General features: G+C 40.7%; 1 non-coding gene across 1 annotated transcript; it reads left to right on the plus strand.

Moving 5' to 3' along the window:
• The first annotated feature begins 10,286 nt into the window (after positions 1-10,286).
• LOC113253594 (U6 spliceosomal RNA) lies at positions 10,287-10,389 on the plus strand. Its single transcript, XR_003315484.1, has one exon. It is a non-coding gene; the product is annotated as a U6 spliceosomal RNA (small nuclear RNA).
• Positions 10,390-20,231: the final 9,842 nt, after the last annotated feature.

The raw sequence follows: 20,231 nt of genomic DNA on the forward strand, positions 1-20,231 counted from the left end.
CCCCACATCAGGCTCTGGGCTCAGCGGGGAGTCTGCTTAGGATTCTCTCTCTCCCCCCCTCCCTTTGCCCCTACCCCTCCTCAAATTTTCTCTCTCTCTCTCCCTCTCAAATAAATAAATCTTAAAAAATCTGTTCACTCTTTACAGTCCATAATCAAATAAACTATGTGTATATCAAATCATCACATTATACACTTTAAATATCTTATAATTTTGTCAATTATACCTCATTTTTTAAAAAAACCATGGAAGCATTAATGAAAGAAGAGATACAGAAGCAAAAATTGACAGCATGCCCCCAATTCTCACCAAGAAAAATCTTCCCAATGGATTTTGCACATTCTTTCCATTGGTGTTCTATTTCTGCTGTACAGAAATGATCAAGTTACGTCAGCCATCAATATCTTGATCCCTCTAAGTCCCTTTGGTTCAAACCAAGCATCCTGGAGAAATGATTGCATTTCTCTAGCAGATCTGCCTCCAGGGAGAGAACACACTGGTCAAGAGGAATTTGGATGCCAGAACCACGATGCTCAGAGCAGAGATGCTCAGACTGTAACATTCAATGGAAGAGCCTACTAAATCATAGTTTACTGAGCCCTCCCGCAAGAATCCGGTTCAGTAAGTCGACAGTGAGGCCCCAGAATTTACATTTTTAACAAGTTCCTGGTTGATGATTGATGATGCTGGTCTGAGGACCATACTTTGAGAAACAATGCTTTCATCGAAAGGTACAGAAGAGAGGCACCTGGCTGGTTCAGTAGGTAGAGCATGTGACTCTTGACCTTGGGGTTATGAGTTCAAGCCCTACATTCGATACAGAGTTTACTTCAAAAAAAAAAAATGTGGAAGATACATTTACAGGTGGTAGGATGCTGAGGAAGAGCACACCTAATAGTGCACCTGCGAAGGAAAAGGCACGGTAACCAGGGAAAGGGAGTGGAACAGGAGAGGGTGTAAAGATTTAGAATAGCTACCGTAGGGACTCACGGGCTCATGCCCTAACCAGCGTCATTATGGAAGGTTTGCACTGAGTAGGGACCATAGGCTAGGACTGTGTTGAGGATCTTATGTTCATGTAGCCCCCCTAAAACCCTGTGGATTAGGAATTTTTATTCTCTCCATTTTACAGGAGACAACACAAGCTCACGGGTCTACTAAGTGGAGAACCAAGGATTTCAATTCACAAAGTTTAATGGCAGAGTTCATGGTAACAGCAACCAAGCTCGTCTGAGTCTAAATCATTAAACTGCTTTATTTTGAAATGAGTGTCATCCCAAGAAACCCACGTGACTTCTTTCTGTGGTCAACCCAGAGAATTTCTCATGGAGCATACTTTAGATTCTCTTCCCCCTCTGCTGTTGATAGTATTGACGTGAAAGAGAGAGGTGTGAGAGAGGTAGCAGGACAGGACGGGGCAGGGTGTGCTGGTTTCTGTGGAAGGGCCTCATGGTTTGGAGGGTTTGCCATAACAGGGCTGGCCCTCAGTCCTCCTAAGCAGCTACTAAACCCTCATGTGTCTGACGGATCGAATGCCAACTCATTCATTTCCAGTCAAGGGGGATACATCCTTACAGGGGTGACCAGAAGACTTATATTCAATCTCCAGAGCACGTTCTTACAGCAATGAAAATACCTGGGACCCAAATCAGTCATCAGAATGCAATTTGGTAAGCAGGGAAGACCAGAAGAAGTAAATGGAGATGCTGATACTCAGCCAGTAGGCCCTGCTGTGGTTGGTCAGGTGTTTCCAGCCAGCATGCATTCTGATATCTATGTCCACGCCACACTCACTGTTAAATAGTTTTTGTGTTTAGTTCTCCTAGATAATAAAAGATAGAAAGCCATCAATCACAGCTACTCTAAAAGAATATTTAGTTATGGAAGGTAAACTAGCAGTGAACAATGAAATGATGACTAATTATAAAGTAGAACATCTCATCGAAGAAATATATTATTAAATATTCAGTATACTTTGACATTAGGAAGATATCTAAGGAATTTTCAAGTGAAATCGATTTTTTTTAATATTTATGTATTTGGCTAAGAAATCATCTTCAGTTTGCTGGAAAATTCAGTTCTATGCCAAAGCAAATTCCCACAGGATATTAATGAGCATGTGTGCCAAGAAAACAAGAGACTAACTGTAAATCCCCTGGCACTGGGTCTCCTGGCTCTGCCTTCTTTGGGACTAAATAAGCAGTGTAGTAACATAAGTACTTACGTAAACATAAAGAACAGCTACTATTTTCACAGATGTACAAGAGTCAAATGGCAGTCATAGGGCCACATATAAATACAGATAATTTATTATTTTGGTGATTTGAACTTTCCTCAAGACGTACATATATACTTGGCGTGTGTAGCTAAGAATTATGTCCACATAAAGCCACACATTTTAAAGATGCTCAGAACCTCATTTTCCAAAGATACTCACACATAGCCCAAACGCTGCTTAATTATGTAAGAAACTGGAAAACATTGCTAAGGTCGCATTATCCACATTGACATGCCGAAATGCTGAAGCAGCTACCTGACTGGTTCTAGTCAATTCCCAAAGCCTGGCACTGACCTAGGAGCTCCCCCGTTCCAGTCGCTGCTACAAAAGGAAACTATCATCTATGAAGTAGGCTATGGTCTGGTTACTCCGTCTGCATAAGACACAGATAGCATTACACGCAGTGATCACGGAATTCAGTTCATAGAAACGTATTAAAAGATGAAAACTTTCAGGGTGCCTGAATGGATCAGTTGGTTGAGTGTCTGACTCTTGATTTTGGCTCAGGTCATGACCTCAGGGTTGTGAGATGGAGCCCTGAGTTGGGCTCTGCACTCAGTGGGGAGCCTGGGGGAGATTTTCCCTCTCCCTCTGTCCCTTCCCACCCCGCATGTGCGGCTTCTCTCTCTCTTAAAAAAAAAATAAATGAAAACTTTTTAAAAAGCCGACAAAATCAGCCTCATCGACACAGATCACAGGCAATTTTTTTTACTATTGTACATCAGAAAGTATTTCATACTCTATAAAGGCATATGCTGTTCCTTTAGGACATAAAATAAGTAAAAGTACTTTTATTTATAGAATTTTCATAAGCATGATCAAGAACCATTTAAAAATGCCCTCAAAATAAACATTTTTCAGAGTGTGGAATTTTAAAATGTAAAGCTTTCAACTATATGGCAGTTGAACAAAAAAAATAAACTTAGCAAATATGATTTTCCTTTAAAAAACGAATAGGACCTTACCACACTTGCAGAAGCCATTTAGCTTATTAAAAAAAAAGAAACTCTTCACAAGTTTACGGGGGCGGGGGGGGGGGGGGGGGGGGGGGGATTGGTAACCCGGTGTCTGGCGCCACCTACTGCACACAGACAATAACTTGCTCCGAAACGTTTCTTCAGCTAGAGTGTCAATTATTGTTTAATTTACATAAGAAATGAGAACTTACGTGAAAATGACTAGAAAGTAATCTGAAACGTAAAAATACATGCTGTGTTTAGAGTGGCACTCTATTCTTTTTGAACAGCCAATTTTTCTAAAAAAATATGGGTTTTTTGTTTGTTTCAAGTTTTTATTTAAATTCCAATTAGTGAACATGATAGTGTAATATTAGTTTCAGGAGAATTTAGTGACTCATCACTTACATATAACACCCAGTGCTCATCACAAGTGCCCTCCTTAATGCCCATCACCCGCTTAGCCCATCCCCCACCTGCTTCCCCTCTGGCTCCATTTGCTCTCTGTTTTATGGTCTGCTTCTCTCGTTTTTTCCCCCTTATGTTCATCTGTTTGGTTCCTTAAATTCCACATATGAGTGAAATCATATGGTATTTGTCTTTCTCTGACTGACTTACTTATTTCATTCTACTCCATCCATGGTCTTGCAAAAGGCAAGATTTTCGTTCCTTTTGATGGTTGAGTAATATTCCATTGAGTGTACATGTGTTTACATACACACACACACACATATATATACACACCACACCTTCTTTATCCATTCATCAGTTGATGGATATTTGGACTCTTTCCATAATTTAGGTATTGTTGATAATGCTGCTATAAACATCGGGGTGCATGTGCCCCTTCAAATCTGTATTTTTGTATCCTTTGGGTAAATATCTAGTAGTGCAATTGCTGGGTCGTAGGGTAGCTCTATTTTTAACTTTCTGAGGAACCTCCATACTGTTTTCCAGAGTGGCTACACCAATTTGCATTCCCACCAACAGCGCATGAGGGTTCCCCTTTCTCCACATCTTCACCAACATCTGTGGTTTCCCATATCTAAGAAAATATGCTGATTTAAATATTTACAAAATACAGAAATACAGAAACTTGAAAGATTTGGGCAAGATGGGAAAATAAATAGCACCAGGTTTGGGAATGACTCTCTAAGGTCACTTACCACAAGGAGATGGGCACTGGGGATTGCCACAGATCTGGTGCTGGGGACCAAAAGTCATCTGCCCAGTCAAAATTAAAGACCTACTCTTTCTACTGTTTTTAATTAAAGCTGGTTATCTAGTCTAATAGAAATCAAGATCTCCTATGAATTAACATCATGGGAAATTTATTATAATACGTTTACCACCTAGTGGTAACAGGAAGAAGTCTGACAGTATTCTTCGAAATATCGAAGAAAAATAAATATGTAATGCACACAGTTTATCTTGGCTAGAAGTTTCCGTGACCAACTGTGCTGGGGGGAGGATAAGGTTCCAGCATTCTGCTTGCACTCTGTAAACTACAACCTTGTGGGAGGCTAGGGACTGAAAAATGTCACGTGCAGGTACGTTTCTTGGTGGCCATTCTTATGAATACTCCTTTCCCACACTTTGTATACTAAGCCTTAAGAACGTGCCTTAGATATGTTTATAGGCATCTTTTCTTCCATAGATCTTATGGAAGAAATTTTATATCTCTGTGTTTATTTCTTCATTTCACACCTGTCTCCCAGAAGACCGACACTAGACTATCTCTATTGTGGTCCCCATTCTGTACTTAGTTGCCCCCACATGTCTGATACCTTGGCACATGTACTCACAAACACTCAATAAACATTTTAATTGATTAATTAAAACGTAGACCTGGGGCCGAAGGTGAGGGAGTGGGGGAGGGAACGGGGGAGGAAAACAAAAAGAGGACAATGAAATAAAAGAAGAAAGAAAAACCAAGAGGGCTAGTCCGTGACGCTCATACTAGAAGCAGAGACCGCTCAAGGCATTTGTGGGCCTGACCAATATTTGTTTAGGGCAGGAACATCTATGTCATATATCCAACTGATGTTTGGTAGAAAAACACAATGTTCCTTGTAAAAAAAAGAGTCACCGCCAATGGCTGAAGGCTTAAATGGTAGCTCAGCTGTATGTTGGCCAAGGTTCCATCAGAGAAACAGAACCAGGAGGAGCTATATGTAATAAGGGATTTAAAATAGTGATTTGACCAAACCAAACTGTGGGAGTTGGTTAAACCGGACATCTAAGGCTTTCATTTCTGGTGCTGGGGCCCAGAGTGAGTGGGGCAGGCCCTCAGGAAGGAAGAGTGGATGTGCGTGGGAGAGAGAAAGGAGACACTGGAAGCTGCGAGGCCATGAGATGGAGCACAGACGGACAAGCTCAAACCCACCTCTCTCACTGCTCCCAACTTCAGTGAGGCAAGTGACCCACAGGCGAAGTGGGCACTCTTGTCCTGAAGCTGAGTGCTCTGTCCTAGCACAGGAGCTGGAGGGGATGCGGGCCTGGATCCTTCCCCATAAACCAGGTGAGCGGGCGGAGGAGCAAGACCATGCATGAGCGGGACAGCTGCTGACCTGCACCCACCCTCTGAGCAGAAAACATTTGCTGCTGCTTCGCTTCCCCCTTCCAAGTCTCACATGTAAATCCCCTGTGGATGATGTTAACTCTGGAGGGAACTCTGCAGGAGAGGGAATTATGGAAATACTTGATAGTATTCACCTACCAGTTTTCTTTGTGTAAAGGTTTTCAGCTACAAAATCAAATCTTCGTAGAGATAAAGCCCAAGGTTGTTTATTTCTTCCTGCTTGAGCTTCATAGTTGGTGTCTTTCAAGGACTATGTCCATTTCATCTAACTAGTTGAATGTATTGGCTTAACGTTGTTTGCAACATTCCATTTTATCCTGTCAGTGCACGTGGGCCTGTAATGATGCCTCCCCTTTTCAGTCCTGGAATTGGCCCTTGCCACCTTGGATCCAATTACTCTCGTTGCATTCAGGTTTCCCGGTTCAGTGACTGCAGTTCCCACTGTAAGTTGTGGCCTGCGGAAAACAGCAATTACAAAGTTCCTCAAGGATGGCAGCGCTCCTTTCGCAAATGTATTTCTCACAGTACTGGTGAAAGGTATGTAGTCTGGACCCTCCCAGTGTGGGTAAACAGGTCTGAAGCGACAAATCCACTCTACCATTCCAATCTCCCTTAGCCATGTAATGCATTTAATAGGCTTCTGGCACATGTAAGCCACCATTATGTGTTAGTTATTAAGATTACTTCAGAATCATCATGTGTTCATTCTTGTAACCTAATACTGAAATTAATAAAAGTAGTCTTCTCCTCCTACAGATGTCATTGGCTTTAACTTGAGGTATGATTTCAGCACTTGAATATGTTTGACTTTGTAAAATTTGAACCAGATCAAAGAAGATGGCTAGTGTCCAATAGAGTGAGTGGACTCCATTCAAGGCAAAGTCTTTACTGCGCCGCATTTGCTGGTATGAGATTCCTGGCATTCCCCTGGAGTATTCAGTAGAGCCACCTGCAGTTAAAATAAAACACAGAGTGAAAAGGCAACTTGAGGAATGGGAGATGTTAGGATGGATATTGTCAAAAAACCAATAACAAAAGACAAGTGCTGGTGAGAAATGGGAACCCTTGTATGCCTTTGGTTGGAGTGCAAACTGGTGCGGCCACTACAGAAAACAGTTTGGAGCTCCCTCAAAAACTTAAAAAGTAGAAGTACTATATGATCCAAAGGAAAGGAAAACAGAATTCTGAAAAGATGCCTGCACTCCCATGAAGATCGTGACATTATTAACAGTAGCCAAGATAAGGAAACAACCTAAGCATCCATCAACAGACGAATGGATAAAGAAGGTGTGGTATGGATATATTTCATAATAATGAAATATTATTCAGCCACGAGAAAGAAGGAAGTCCTGCCATTTGTGACAAGACGGATGGGACTTGAAAGCATTATGCTAAGTGAAATAAGTCAGAGAGAGAGAGACAGGGGAGCATGAGTGTGGGAAGGTGGGGTACAATAAAGAATATATACAGGTTTTGTCCTTGGTTCCTGGCACAGAGCTTCAGAAATTCTTGGAATTTCCTGAGTAAAAAAAGAATGCCTTTGTTAGGCTAATAACGTGGCTTATGGTGGGCCCCTAGAGAGTTCCAGGATGGGGGCAGTCTACAGAAAGACCAAGCACATGACTGGAAGTTTGGGACTTTTAGCTGCCAGAAATCCAAGGAAGAGAGGGGGACTGGAGATTTGAGTTCCATCGTTTGGCCAGTGATTTAATCAGTCGTGTCTATACAATATAACTGTGGACGCTGGAGCTCAGTGGTGCTTCCTGGTTGGTGAACGCATTCGCTGGCTCATTGAACGCTGATAGCACCAGGAGGGTGATGTGCTCTGACTCCATGGGCAGAGGGCAGAAAAGCCCTGTGTTTGAGACCTTCCCCAGACCTCACCCTATGTATATCCTGCATAATAAAAATGTCATCTTAAGGATTAAAAAAAATCAAACAAACTAGTTGTAGTGAATTTGTAATTTATATAGAGTCAGCTTAGCTGGGATAACTGCGTTATACTGCGGAAAAGAAGGCAAACAAAAAAGAGTACATACTGTGCGATTCCATTTTTCTGAAAGCCTAGAAAAGACAAATCTAATCTATAGTGACAGGAAGCAGAGCAGTTGTTGCCTGGGCAAGGCATGGGGGGAGGGGTGCTAGGCTGGGGCACGGGACCTCTTTGACACGATGGAAATGTTCTGTGCTTTGATCTTGGTGGTAATCATAGGGACGTATAAATGTTTTAAAATCATTGAAATGCACCTTTTTAATGAACACATTTTATTGTGCATAAACTATACCACAATAGGGCTGATTAATTAAAAAATTGGGGCTTGAATGAGTCCAGGTTTTCCACTATTAGCTGTAGGATTTTTTTCACTTAATCTCTGTCTGGGATAACCTTGAAGAATTCTGAGTTCCGACTACTGAGGAATCATTTGCTGAAAACTGAAAAACAGCAGGTTCAAACAGTCCCAGAAAATGTAAAAACTGGGGCCTTGGGTGGCTCAGTTCGTTGAGCGTCTGCCTTTGGCTCAGGTCATGATCTCAGTGTCCTGGGATCGAGTCCCCACATCGGGCTCCCAGCTCAGCGGGGAGTCTGCTTCTCCCTCTCCCTCTGCTGCTCCCCCTGCTTGTGCTCTCTCTCTCTCTCCCTCTGTCAGATAAATGAATAAAATCTTTCTTTAAAAAATGTAAAAACTGTACCAAGAACAGGAGTGATAGTTCAGGACTATAGGTGACACAAAATGGTTAGTTCAAAGGGGCCTGAGGCTAATCACCAACGGTGGTCACTCACAATGGCCAAGTAGAAAGACCATACATTTTCAAGTTTTAATAGTAACATTAGTCCCTCACTGACCAAGAGACTGCTTATTTGCTTGATATCATGACAGCTCTCAGCCAGCGTACTTACGGCCATGGCTACCTTTTAATCCTTTTATTCTGTATCATTCTGCACCAAAAGAGGGAGGAGGAAGCTGACAGTGAGAAAAAGAAAAGACAAGAGAATAAAAAGTCAACACCCGCAGAAAATAGCACATTTTCTTCCTGCTCTGGTGGTTAGAATAACTTTTTATCATTGGCAAAAAGAAAAGCTACTGCATTTGTATTTCGCACCTATAAATGTGCAAGGAACATGTGCTATAAAAAGCTCTTTCAGTGTTCTGGATCCTACAGGGCGTGTAGCTTTCGCTTCCTCTTTACTCAGAGGTTCATTAAGACTCAGAATAGAGGCCCAAATGAGCCATCACGACAAAAGCAAAATGAAACCCCAGAAAACAATTTTTATAAAATGTGAATTTCCTCTGAGTGCAAGATATTTACCATCGTAAAGTGTGTTAGATCCATCTGCTATATCAGACTCTGTACAAGTGTAATTTCATTCTGAAAGAAAATGAGACATTTCCACCCTCCTTAAAAAAAAAACTATTTAAAATCATTGCAATAAAAAATGATCTCTTTATACTTGAAAAGTCTTCATATGATGTGCAGGTACTCATGAGAAAGTTGAAAACGTGCTCTCAAGTGGTTGAAAGGAAAAACGGAGCGTCCAACTATTTTGTGACTTGTTAAGTTGGAAGAGTAAAGACTGTTTCTGAAAGTTGAAGGTAGTCCTCATAAAGATGAGGCATCGTTTTTCATGAATTTTATTTTTAGCAGCAGAAGATCAAAATGACTTTTGCACATTATGGTGGAAGGAAGACCCAGAGGTTTCAAAATGTTAGAAGTCACAAGTCATCTCTGCTGCGGTTTAATATGAAACATGAGCAGTGCCATCTCCTTATTGCCTAGCGTTCTTCCAGGAACAACAAAATGTGAACAAAGTCTGAGGCAGTGACAGTTTAAATGTCTACATTCTTCCCTGTTTTGATTGTTGCATCCTGAGTTTCTACATTTAGCCTTGTCCCCTGAGGCTTTATGTCATCTAAGTCCCCTTCTAAGTCTCCCCTCCACTCTGTCACACCCCACACAAGCCCTCTGAGCTCATTTCTTGTCTGGGACCTGCAGGATTAGTTGTGCCAACGGAGGCTCTCTCCCCAGGTCGCTCCTGAATGCAGTTCCATTCAGGGCGGAGTTCCTGAACTGATGGGGGCTAAAGAACGGGAACTAGAATGGCTGATTCCATACTCTTCTCCTCCAGCAGATGTGCTAGAGGTAAGAGACATAAACACATCTACTGAGCTCACAATATGTCCTAGGTACAAGCCGCCAGTCAGAGATGGATTTATGTGGACAGCTCCATTTAATAACTGCAAACACACATTAGGAGAGTTTAATCCTATTAGTCATTCACATTTTAGGTTAACATCCAGTTCAGCTTAAAATGTGGTTTTGGGGGCGCCTGGCTGGCTCAGTCAGTGGAGCATGCAGCTCTTGGTCTCGGGATCACAAGTTCGAGCCCCACATTGGGTGTAGAGATTGCTTAAATAAATAAACTTTTAAAAAGAGAGAAAAAAAGAAAAAACACTAAAATATAGTTCTGTTTGTGCTGATTTTGGCAACACTTATACTAAAATTGGAATGATACAGAGATCAGCATGGCCCTGGGCAAGAATGACACATAAATTCGTCAAGTGTTCTATATTTTTATATGTATATATTTATTATGTCTTTTTAATATATATTATATATAATATGGAATATTACTCAGCCACTAAAAAAGAATGAAATCTTGCCATTTGCAACAACATGGATGGAGTTAGAGAGGATTATGCAAAGCAGAATAAATCAGAGAATGACAAATATCATAGGACTTCACTCATATGTGGAATTTAAGAAACAAAACAAATGAGCAAAGGAAGAAAGAGAGAGAGAGGCAAGCCAAGAAACAGACTTTTAACGCGAGAGAACACACTGATGGTCACCAGAGGGGAGGTGGGTAGGGGATGGGGGAAATAGGTGACAGGGATTAAGGAGGGCACTTGTGACGAACCCAAGGTGATGTATGGAAGTGTTGAATCACTATATCGTACACCTGAAACTAATGTAACATTGTGTGTTAACTACACTGGAATTAAAATAAAAACTTCAAAAGCCAAAATAAAGGTAGTTTTGTAAAGAAAAGATGAAGTCAATGGGAATCACTAGGCAGGTCTGAATGAACTTTCCACACAGTGGGATTCGGGGTAACTAATGAGATGGCACACAGGAGATACTCAGTAAATATTTCTGAATGAATAAATGAATGATTCAGAAAGGAAAACAGAGCTAAGAGACAAATGGCCTTATCTGCAAGTTCTTCTCAAGTTGGAGAATGGGACAAAGATTAGGGAAGCTGCCTGTTAGACCACGTTCATGGTTGAGAATACCCTGTGTAATAAAGATGTCCATTCTTTCCAAATTAGTCTATACATTCAATAAAATTAATTTCAAATTTCATCACGTTTTTGTGTGGAGCTTGGCAGGCCAATGTTAAATTTCATCGAAGGAACAAAGGTCCAAGAAATCAAACCTTTTTTTATGAAAAAGGTAGAGGATGTCGTTGCTCCAAGAAATATCATTAAACAGGAAACTAATATAACACTGGATGTTAACTACACTGGAATTAAAATAAAAAACTTCGTTAAAAATATATCATTATAAAGGGTAATGATTAAGTCATTAAGATTTTGACATGGTAAAGACAAAAAGATGGTTCAAACATATTAGAAAGTAAATATGGAAACCTGATATATCCCTGAGCTAACACTATAAATCAGTGGGGAAGAATTAATTATTCAATAAATAGTTTGAGTTCAACTGGTTATCCGTATGAAAAAAGATAATGTAGACTGTAAACTCACACCATGTCTAAACATCCATTTCCGGAGTATTAAAACGCATATTGTGAAAAACAAAATTTTTTTAGTTTCAGAAAAAAACGTAGAATAACTTTTTTGAATTGTGATATTCAGGAAGGAAGTCTTGTATAAGATACAGGAAGCACAAACAATTAAGGCGAAAAATCAATTCGTATAACTACATCAATCCTTAAAACCTCTGTATGAAAAAGGACACCATTAAAAAGTGAGAATAACTAAAACCACTAAATTGTACACTTTTTAAAGGGCTATTTGTATGGCATACAAATCATATCTGAATAAAGCTGACCTTTAAAAAGTGAAAAGACTTAAAGCAACAAAAACTTACTGCTTCCCACCCATAAAATTGACAAAAATTTTAAAGACTGACAATACCAAGGGTATGCATAGAAGTGGAGTCCGCTGTCAGAACAAACCCAGTAAGGGTATAAATTGTTACAACCACCTTGAAAAGAAATTTGTCAGTTTCCACCAAATGTGAAGATGTTGGCACCCTCTTACCCAGAAAGTTCATTTCCACATATATAGAAACTTGAGCACACGTGACCTACGAAGCGAGTACAACACGTTCACAGCAGCATCGTTCTAATACCAAAAAACTTCATACTCATCCAAATAATCACCAAAAGGGAAATGTTTAGATTTAGAATATTCATAAGTGAAATGCTCTACAGCAGTCAAGATGAATAAACAGAGCTGTACGATTCATCATGGAGATAAGAGGTTGTTACCTCCGGAGAGGACTGGAGAGGAATTAAATCTGAAGGAGGTACAAAGGGACAGAAACAGAGCTTCAACTCTATCTCTAAAATGTCTTATTTTGTATTTCCAAAATCCAAGATAAATGTAACAAAAATGTTTTTAAGATCTGGGTAGTGTTACTTGAGTGCTTATTGTGTCATTTTCATGTTTTGCATGTTTGGAATAATTTCACAGGAAATAAAATGCCTTTAGTGTTTAATAAACATGGTTCTGAAAATATAGTAAATAACACCTTTGGTATGAATGCATCAGTTCTATCTGTACACTTCATTATCAAAAAATTTTAAAAGAAAGGAATAGTAGTAGATAGTTTCAGTTATGCGGGATGAATAAATTCTAAAAAACTGCTGCACAAAATTGTGCCCGTAGTTTACAATACTGTATTGTGAATTTTAAAATTTGTCGAGAACGTGGATCTCATGTTAAGTGTTCTTATGATAAAATTAGATAGGGGCGCCTGGGTGGCTCAGTCAGTTAAGCGTCTGCCTTCGGCTTAGGTCATGATCCCAGAGTCCTGGGATCGAGCCCCAAGTCGCAGTCATCGGGCTCCCTGCTCAGCAGGGAGTCTGCTTCTCCCTTTCCTCTGTCCCTCGCTGCCCGTTCATGTGCGCTCTCTCAAATAAATAAATAAAATCTTTAAACAAACAACAAAAGAAGATGGATAAATAGATAGATAAACAGAGAGATAGGAATAGCAGCAAAGACTTACAGAATGCCCTAGAAACATGTCCTGTAAAATGAAGAAACTATTCCCTGCGTTCTTAGTAAAACACACATGTAAGGGCGACACACAGAATCCTCATAATTTAATCCAATCTATTCCTCCCCCTTTGATATGGAACTCACTATGTACTGATGAAATATTGATAGTTCATGCCTTTTATCTTTGAAAACCAGATCATGTTCTTTCTGTGACTTGCCTAATATGTCATAATAAGGTAATAGTCCCAACTATGCACCAAGTTTTTTTTACTAGCCCCTCAATTTACTATTTTAGATAAGACACAGCTGTCAGTATCCGGAGAACCCCGGAAACAGGAGCTCATCAAAGGAGCTGTAGGCACCCACTGGGTTTGTTTCCTTTCTCATTAGGTGGCTCCAGCTGTGGTCTCTTTCACCTTTGAAGAGATATGAGTGAACGAGAGAACGGGCAAAGAGGGGCATTAAGATTAAAGGGTGTGAGGCTGACAAGGCAGTGAGCGAGAAATGCCTGGCAGTCTTCCAACCCTGATGGAAAACTGAGCAAGGAGAGCGTATGCATAATGTCACAGGAAGAAGATCTCGACCTGTGTTAAAAGTCTGGAACTTTGACCAAACTTCACACTGAAAATATGAATAAGGATATGCGACACCTGGCTGGCTAAACTCAGAAGAGCATGCGACTCTTGATCTCGGGGTCATGAGTTTGAGCCCCACGCTGGGTATAGGGATTACTTAAATAAATAAATAAATAAACTTTTTAAAAAAGAAAATATAAATAAGGGTAAATAGAAAAGTCTTTACTTAGATGCAAAAATCCCTTATCCCACATGTATAGGATAAGGACTAAATGAATTAGCTGCCATGTGTTAATTTTTTTTTAATTTAATGGACCAGATACTCATTGTCAGTAAACAATGAATTATGGCTAAAAAACAAAAATGCCACTGCAGTTTCAGACAGAATCTAGAAGGAAGAAAGTGGTTGCTGGCCAGGTCCATGGGGTATAATAACAATGTCTGGGGCACTGCATTTAATTCGGGACACCATGTTTTAAGAGTTCCTTGAACACATATAAAGAACAGTAAAAATAGTGAGGAAACCAATAACTTTTATGAGGAAGAGTGGAGGAATTACAAAGAGAACTGAGCTCTTGTGGATATCAGCAAGGAGTGAAATCAAAGGGCAATCTTAATCATGCCGCACGTAGACAACATCTGTGATTGCCTTACAAGGGTGTTTGCTTCGTGGTGGGCACATAGTAAAAACAAGCTCTTATGCTGGTATTATCGAGGGTGACTGGTTCCTCTTTCCAAAATGTAAAAAAACAAACAAACAAAAAACCAAAATTTAATTGGTTTGGTTGATCCCATTGATATAGTTCAAGTGCCTAAGAACAAATAAAAATTTAATTTTACTTTAAAAGATTAAATGTACAAAAGGGCAGCAGAATTTTGAGGGGTGATGGAATTGCTCTGTATCTTGGTTGTGGTAGTGATTACACAACTGTATACTTTGTCAAAATCCATCAATCTGTATACCAAAAAGAATAAACTTTATTGTTTATAAACTATAAACTAAACAACTAATCAAAATGTGTTAAGTTGAAAATAAAACAAAGCTCATTTTACCCAAAGAGAGTTTTTTGTTCACACTATACCACACACCAATTCCAGAGTAGAAGAAAGAGACTAATGAGAGCCCAAGCATTCACATTCTCAATGCCCTTTTGGTGGTTGATACACATTCTGCAGGTACTAAGAAGAAAACGTCCACTTAAGATCTTTCCAGAAATGGGGCACTGAGAAACCAGTTTCTCTTCCCCTTCTTGGCGTAGGACAGATAGAAGATGCACACAGACTAGAATATACTAGATGACAGATGGACCAGCCTTGTTGGCCTCTCAGGCTCTAAACTAACCTGTCTAAACTGGAAAATAAAAACGAATAGAAAGAAATGTACATTCACCCTTTCTCTTCTCTTGTTTCTCCTCTTTGAACCATAGAGCTTATTTATCATTGAGTTTCTAGGATTGTAGCCTGACCTGGAAGTCTACACATAAGACCATTTATTTGCCTAGAAAAGAAAAACAAATCTGTTTATGCATTCATATGAGCTTAGATCTCCATTTTCAATGTGAAGTAATCCTCATTTTACATCTTTGTCTTATATTGTATCTCATCAGATAAGAAGTAATGATAAAAAAACAAAATCAACTTCAAAGTCTTCTAACTAGTTGGTGCAGTTTAAAGACACTGAGCGTGTTCAGTTATTATGCCAGCAGTTGGAATGTTTCACCTGCAGCGTATGAATTCCAAATTGTAGATACACCCAGAGCAACTCATAATCCCATGCCATTATTATTTGACACACGAACAGAAGAAGCTGCCTTGGGCTTCATTGGGCCGCCAAGAAAAGACATGGTGCCTACCTTCCCGCCTCAGATAAAGCCAGCCCTCCACCAGCTGTCAAGGAGCCTAGTACTCCTTATCTCCCGAAGAAGATGTCAGTGAGGAGGTGTTGGCTCTCACCCCCTCCACCATGCTCCCTGGAAACTGCAAGATGGAGCAATTGCCCAATGGCTCCCCAACCAGATATATTAAATCAGATGTCTTCCACTCAGAGATCATCATACAAATCCCTTCAGATGTAACGAACACCAACGGAAGCCCAAGCCCAGCACGGTGGCCATCATCACCCAAACTACCAGGCACACACACTAATGTGACCCAAGTTCCCTTCCTCTGCACCCTCCCAAACCTGCAATGTGTTCTATTGGAACTCACAGCACATCAACGGAAACTCCCTCTCTCCTCACGTTCTTCTCTTTCACGTCCCGTTTGAAACCTGGTCGTTGCATAAAAACATCTCTTCCCCTTTCCCCAGCACCCTCTGGAGTGGAGCTGGAGCTTTCTTTTCTCACACACCCCACGTAACTTGGGGTCTGGAAATGGGATGCTGTTCCCACTGCAAAGATAAAGCTCTTAATTCTCCTCCATACACCTGTTGCCCTCCGCGGGTCTTCTCAGTCCAGGAAGCAACAAAAATAGCCACCAGATTGTTCAAGTCAAAACTCTAGCAGTTATCCTTTATCCTGTACCCTAGCGACACCCAGTCCGTCGAGAAACCTATCAGTTCTACCTTGAAAACATATCCCAACCCCGTCCAATTGTCTTTGTGTTCACCATCGCCACTGTAATAATACAACACTCAGCTCTGTCCTCTGCCCTCATCCCCTCCCCTGGCCTGTAATCTTCCTTTGAAATGGCTAGAATATCACAACTGTCCCCTCCTTATAACTCACGAAGAGCTTTCTTTTGTTCCTTACAAATCCCTGCATGATCGGGGCCCTGCCCACCTCTGTTTCCTCTTCAAGCACCCCTTCCAGGCTTGTCCACTGCAGTGGGTTGAACTGTGTCCCCCAAAATGATCGGTTCAATCCCCAACCTCCCCCTCATACCAGTAAATGTAAACTTACTTGGAAATAGGATCTTTATGAATGTAATCAAGTTATGAGGTCATGCCAGAAGGCCTTGATCCAGTGACTACTGTCCTTAAGAGAAAAGGAAAAGGTCACATGAAGACAGAGACACGGAGAGAGGACGTGAAAGATGGAGGCAGAGACGGGAGGGCTGCATCTGCCAGCCGCGGGTCACCAGGGATGTTGGGTGACTGCTAGAAGCTGGAAAGAGGCAAAGAAGGATCCTTCCCAGAGGGAGTAAAGCCCGGCTTACAGCTTGACTTGAGACCTCCGGCCTCTAAGTGAAGAGGCGATAAATTCTTCATTTTAAGCCACCCAGTTTGGGGCAATTTGTGACAAAGACCCTCGGAAATGAACACGCCCACTAAATTCAAGTCACATTGACTTCTTTGGGTTCCCGAAACACTCCAAGCTTCTCCCTGACCTAGGGGCTCTGTTCTAACTCTTTTTCTTTGCCCAGAATGTTCTTCTTCCCATCTTTATATTACCAGCTTCTGCATGTCATTCACTGTTTAAATGTCCCCTCCTCTGTCACCAGCCACTCAACCTAGAAGAGTCACCAAGTCACTATCACATCAACCTGTTTTGGATATTTGCATAACTTACAGCCAGCTCTCTGATATTTTACATGATGATGTACTGTCTGTGTCTCTCCACGATAACACGTGCTCCAAGAAAACAGTGACCGTGTCTGTCTTATTGCTGTCTCCCAGGTGCCCAGATAGTGCTTTGTACTTAGTAGGTAGGGAACAAACTGGTTCTGGTTTACCCAGGGCTGTCCTGGTTTTAGACCTTAGAGTCCCAGGTCCTGGAAGGCCCGTTGGTCCCAGGAAGCTGAGATGTCTAATTACTCTACTAGCAGACACCGTCAATCCAATTACCAATAACACTGGAAACTGAATGTTATGAACCTTTTAAAGAAGTTCTACTTTCTAAAATCTAACATGATAGGTGTAGTTGAATGTATCAGTCACAAGGTGGCACCAGACTTCTAGATTTATTTACAGACCAACTTTCACCGACGTCGCAAGACAGCTTTACATTCGGAAACGTTAAGATATTCAGCTGTTTTTCATAGTACCATTAAAGTCTTCTTTAAGACTGAAGTATAGAACTATATACTTATGAAGAAATTTTAATTCCGATGTATATTTCTGACAATCATTAAATGTTTCCAAGTAGAAAAAAGATAAATTTATAAATACCATAACTAATTTGCATTTAAAATTTTATTTCTGAAATTTATGTCACACTAACATGAAAAATTTGGACAGATAAAATTGTGGCCACGGTAACATCTTTTATCCTGGGTGGCTCAGTCAGTTGACGCCCCCCCCCACTCTTGATTTCAGCTAAGGTCATACCAGGGTCGTGAGATGGAGCACTCACCTGGAGCTCCACGCTGAGCATGGAGCCTGCTTGAGATTCTCTCTTTCCCTCTCCCTCTGCCCCTACCCCCACTCAGGCATGCACTCTCTCTGTCTCTCAAGTTAAATAAATTAATCTTTATTTTGTTTTTAATTTTATTTATTTGAGAGAGAGAAAGCAGAAGCAGGTGGAGGGGCAGAGGAGAGGGAGAAACAGACTCCCTGCTGAGCAACGATCCCGCTGCGGGAGTTGATCCCAGGACCCTGAGATAATGACCTGAGCCAAAGACAGATGCTTAACCAACTGAGCCACCCAGGCACCCCAATAAATAAATCTTTAAAAAAGAAATAAATAAAATATAGCAAGTATTTGTGCATTAGCATAGTTAACAATCTGAAGATTTTGATAGCTACAGAAAAAAAATCAGTTTGCCAGAAAAATATCAGAAATGTTCCACGAGAAACCGTGCTCGAGTTTATAGATTTCAGGTAAGAGATAATCCCAACTGGGTTTCATTTCCTAGCAGAACCTCATAGTCATGAAGTCAAAAGAGCTTCCCCTCAAGAATTCTTGTTTGTAGTAAAGATTTACTGCTCTGATTATTCCAGAAGATAAATTTGCTCCAGGAAACAGTTTCTAAAACAGGTTGCAATTTAGGGAAATTTCATCCTGTCTTATCCCCAGAGATCAAGGTAGCTCATTCTGAGCCCAGCAAGATTGTGACACGGTATTTGTAAATTCATAAACATATTTAAGCAATATTTACATGCTATTTACAAAGCACGCATGCTTGTAGATGAAGTAAAAGCATGGGCTGACATGATACTATGCCATCATCATGGCAGTGGCCTCAGGGGAGAAATCAAGGGAAATAGGACCAGGGAAGAGTTCAAGGGGGGCTTCAACATTATCACTAATATTTCTTTGTTTTTTTTTTTAAGATTTTATTTATTTATTGACAGAGAGATAGAGAACAAGTGGGGGGAGAGGCAGGCAGAGGGAGAAGCAGGCTCCCCACTGAGCAGGGAGCCCGATGTGGGGCTCGATCCCAGGACCTTGGGATCACAACCTGAGCCAAAGGCAACTGCTTAACCGACTGAGCCACCCACGTGCCCCTGTTTATTTGTTTTTGACTAAAGTTTGGTACTTTCTTGTGTGTGCCAATGTTTGTTATATTACATTCTGTTGTCTTTCTTTTTAACTTTCCCAATGACAAAAAGAAGAAAAAGAAATAAATTAATTGGTATTGTCCCCAAGGATCAGTTGACTTTCCTGCAACAATCTATCAAGTCAAGGAATGAAACAGAATATGTCCAAGATGAGGCAGCCCCTGGCCTCCTTGTCTGAAACCTTCACAGTGGCGTAAAACCCAGGACGGATTGTTTTGATTAGAGGTTTTAGTGAGTCTGAGGATAAGTGGGTTTATTTCTTTTTAAACTTGTTATTGGAAAAGAATGTTTTGCAAAACGCAGTTCCGATGAGAGTATTTTATAGATAATGGCCCCCACACTAGGGAGAGACCGAGGGCGAGCAGCGAGGGGAAAAGAGATACGAGGGCTGGAAAATGAGTCGATGCAACTGGTAACCATTTACCATAAACTGGTGTCAGATGACAGACTCACAGGGAAATCTCTGGCATGTTTAAAATGCTCTTCTTGCGGGAAGGATTTTGCCTTTCACAAATGCAACATAATGCAGGAGAGAAACCCAAGGTTACCAACTTGAACAATGCAGGAAGAATTCCAGGGGGTTCTTCCTGCTTTCAGTACCCTTCAAGACACTTTTGGTAGCTTCAAAGTAGATACTTTTTAGAGAAATCCCTTTTTTTTTAAAGTAATCTCTACACCTGATATGGGACTTGAATTCAGGACCCCAAGATCAAGAGTCGCATGCTGTACTGAGTGAGCCAGCCAGAAGCCCCAGGAAGACATATTTTAAATGTATCTTTATATAGTGAGATTTTTTCCTTAAATATTCTCAATATATTTATATCATTTTTTTTTAGATCAATTCAAACTCAATGAAAAATTGCTGTCTTGGAGCGCCTGGCTGGCTCAGTCCCTAGAGCGTGTGACTCTTGGTCTTGGGGTTTGTAAGTTCGAGCCCCACATTGGGTGTAGAGATTACTTAAAAATAAAACCTTACCAAAAAAAAGAAAGAAAGAAAAATTGCTATCTTATCATCAGCAAGGCTCAAATCCACAATCCTAATTCCCAATCAGGAAGCTAAAGTACACACAGAGGTAAATAAAATACAGAAATAATACAGGTATTCAGCATCTCGTGAAAGGTAAATAAGGATGAAAGTATGAAGCTTCCAT

The sequence above is a fragment of the Ursus arctos genome, unplaced genomic scaffold (assembly GCF_023065955.2).
Source record: "Ursus arctos isolate Adak ecotype North America unplaced genomic scaffold, UrsArc2.0 scaffold_17, whole genome shotgun sequence".
NCBI lineage: Eukaryota > Metazoa > Chordata > Mammalia > Carnivora > Ursidae > Ursus > Ursus arctos.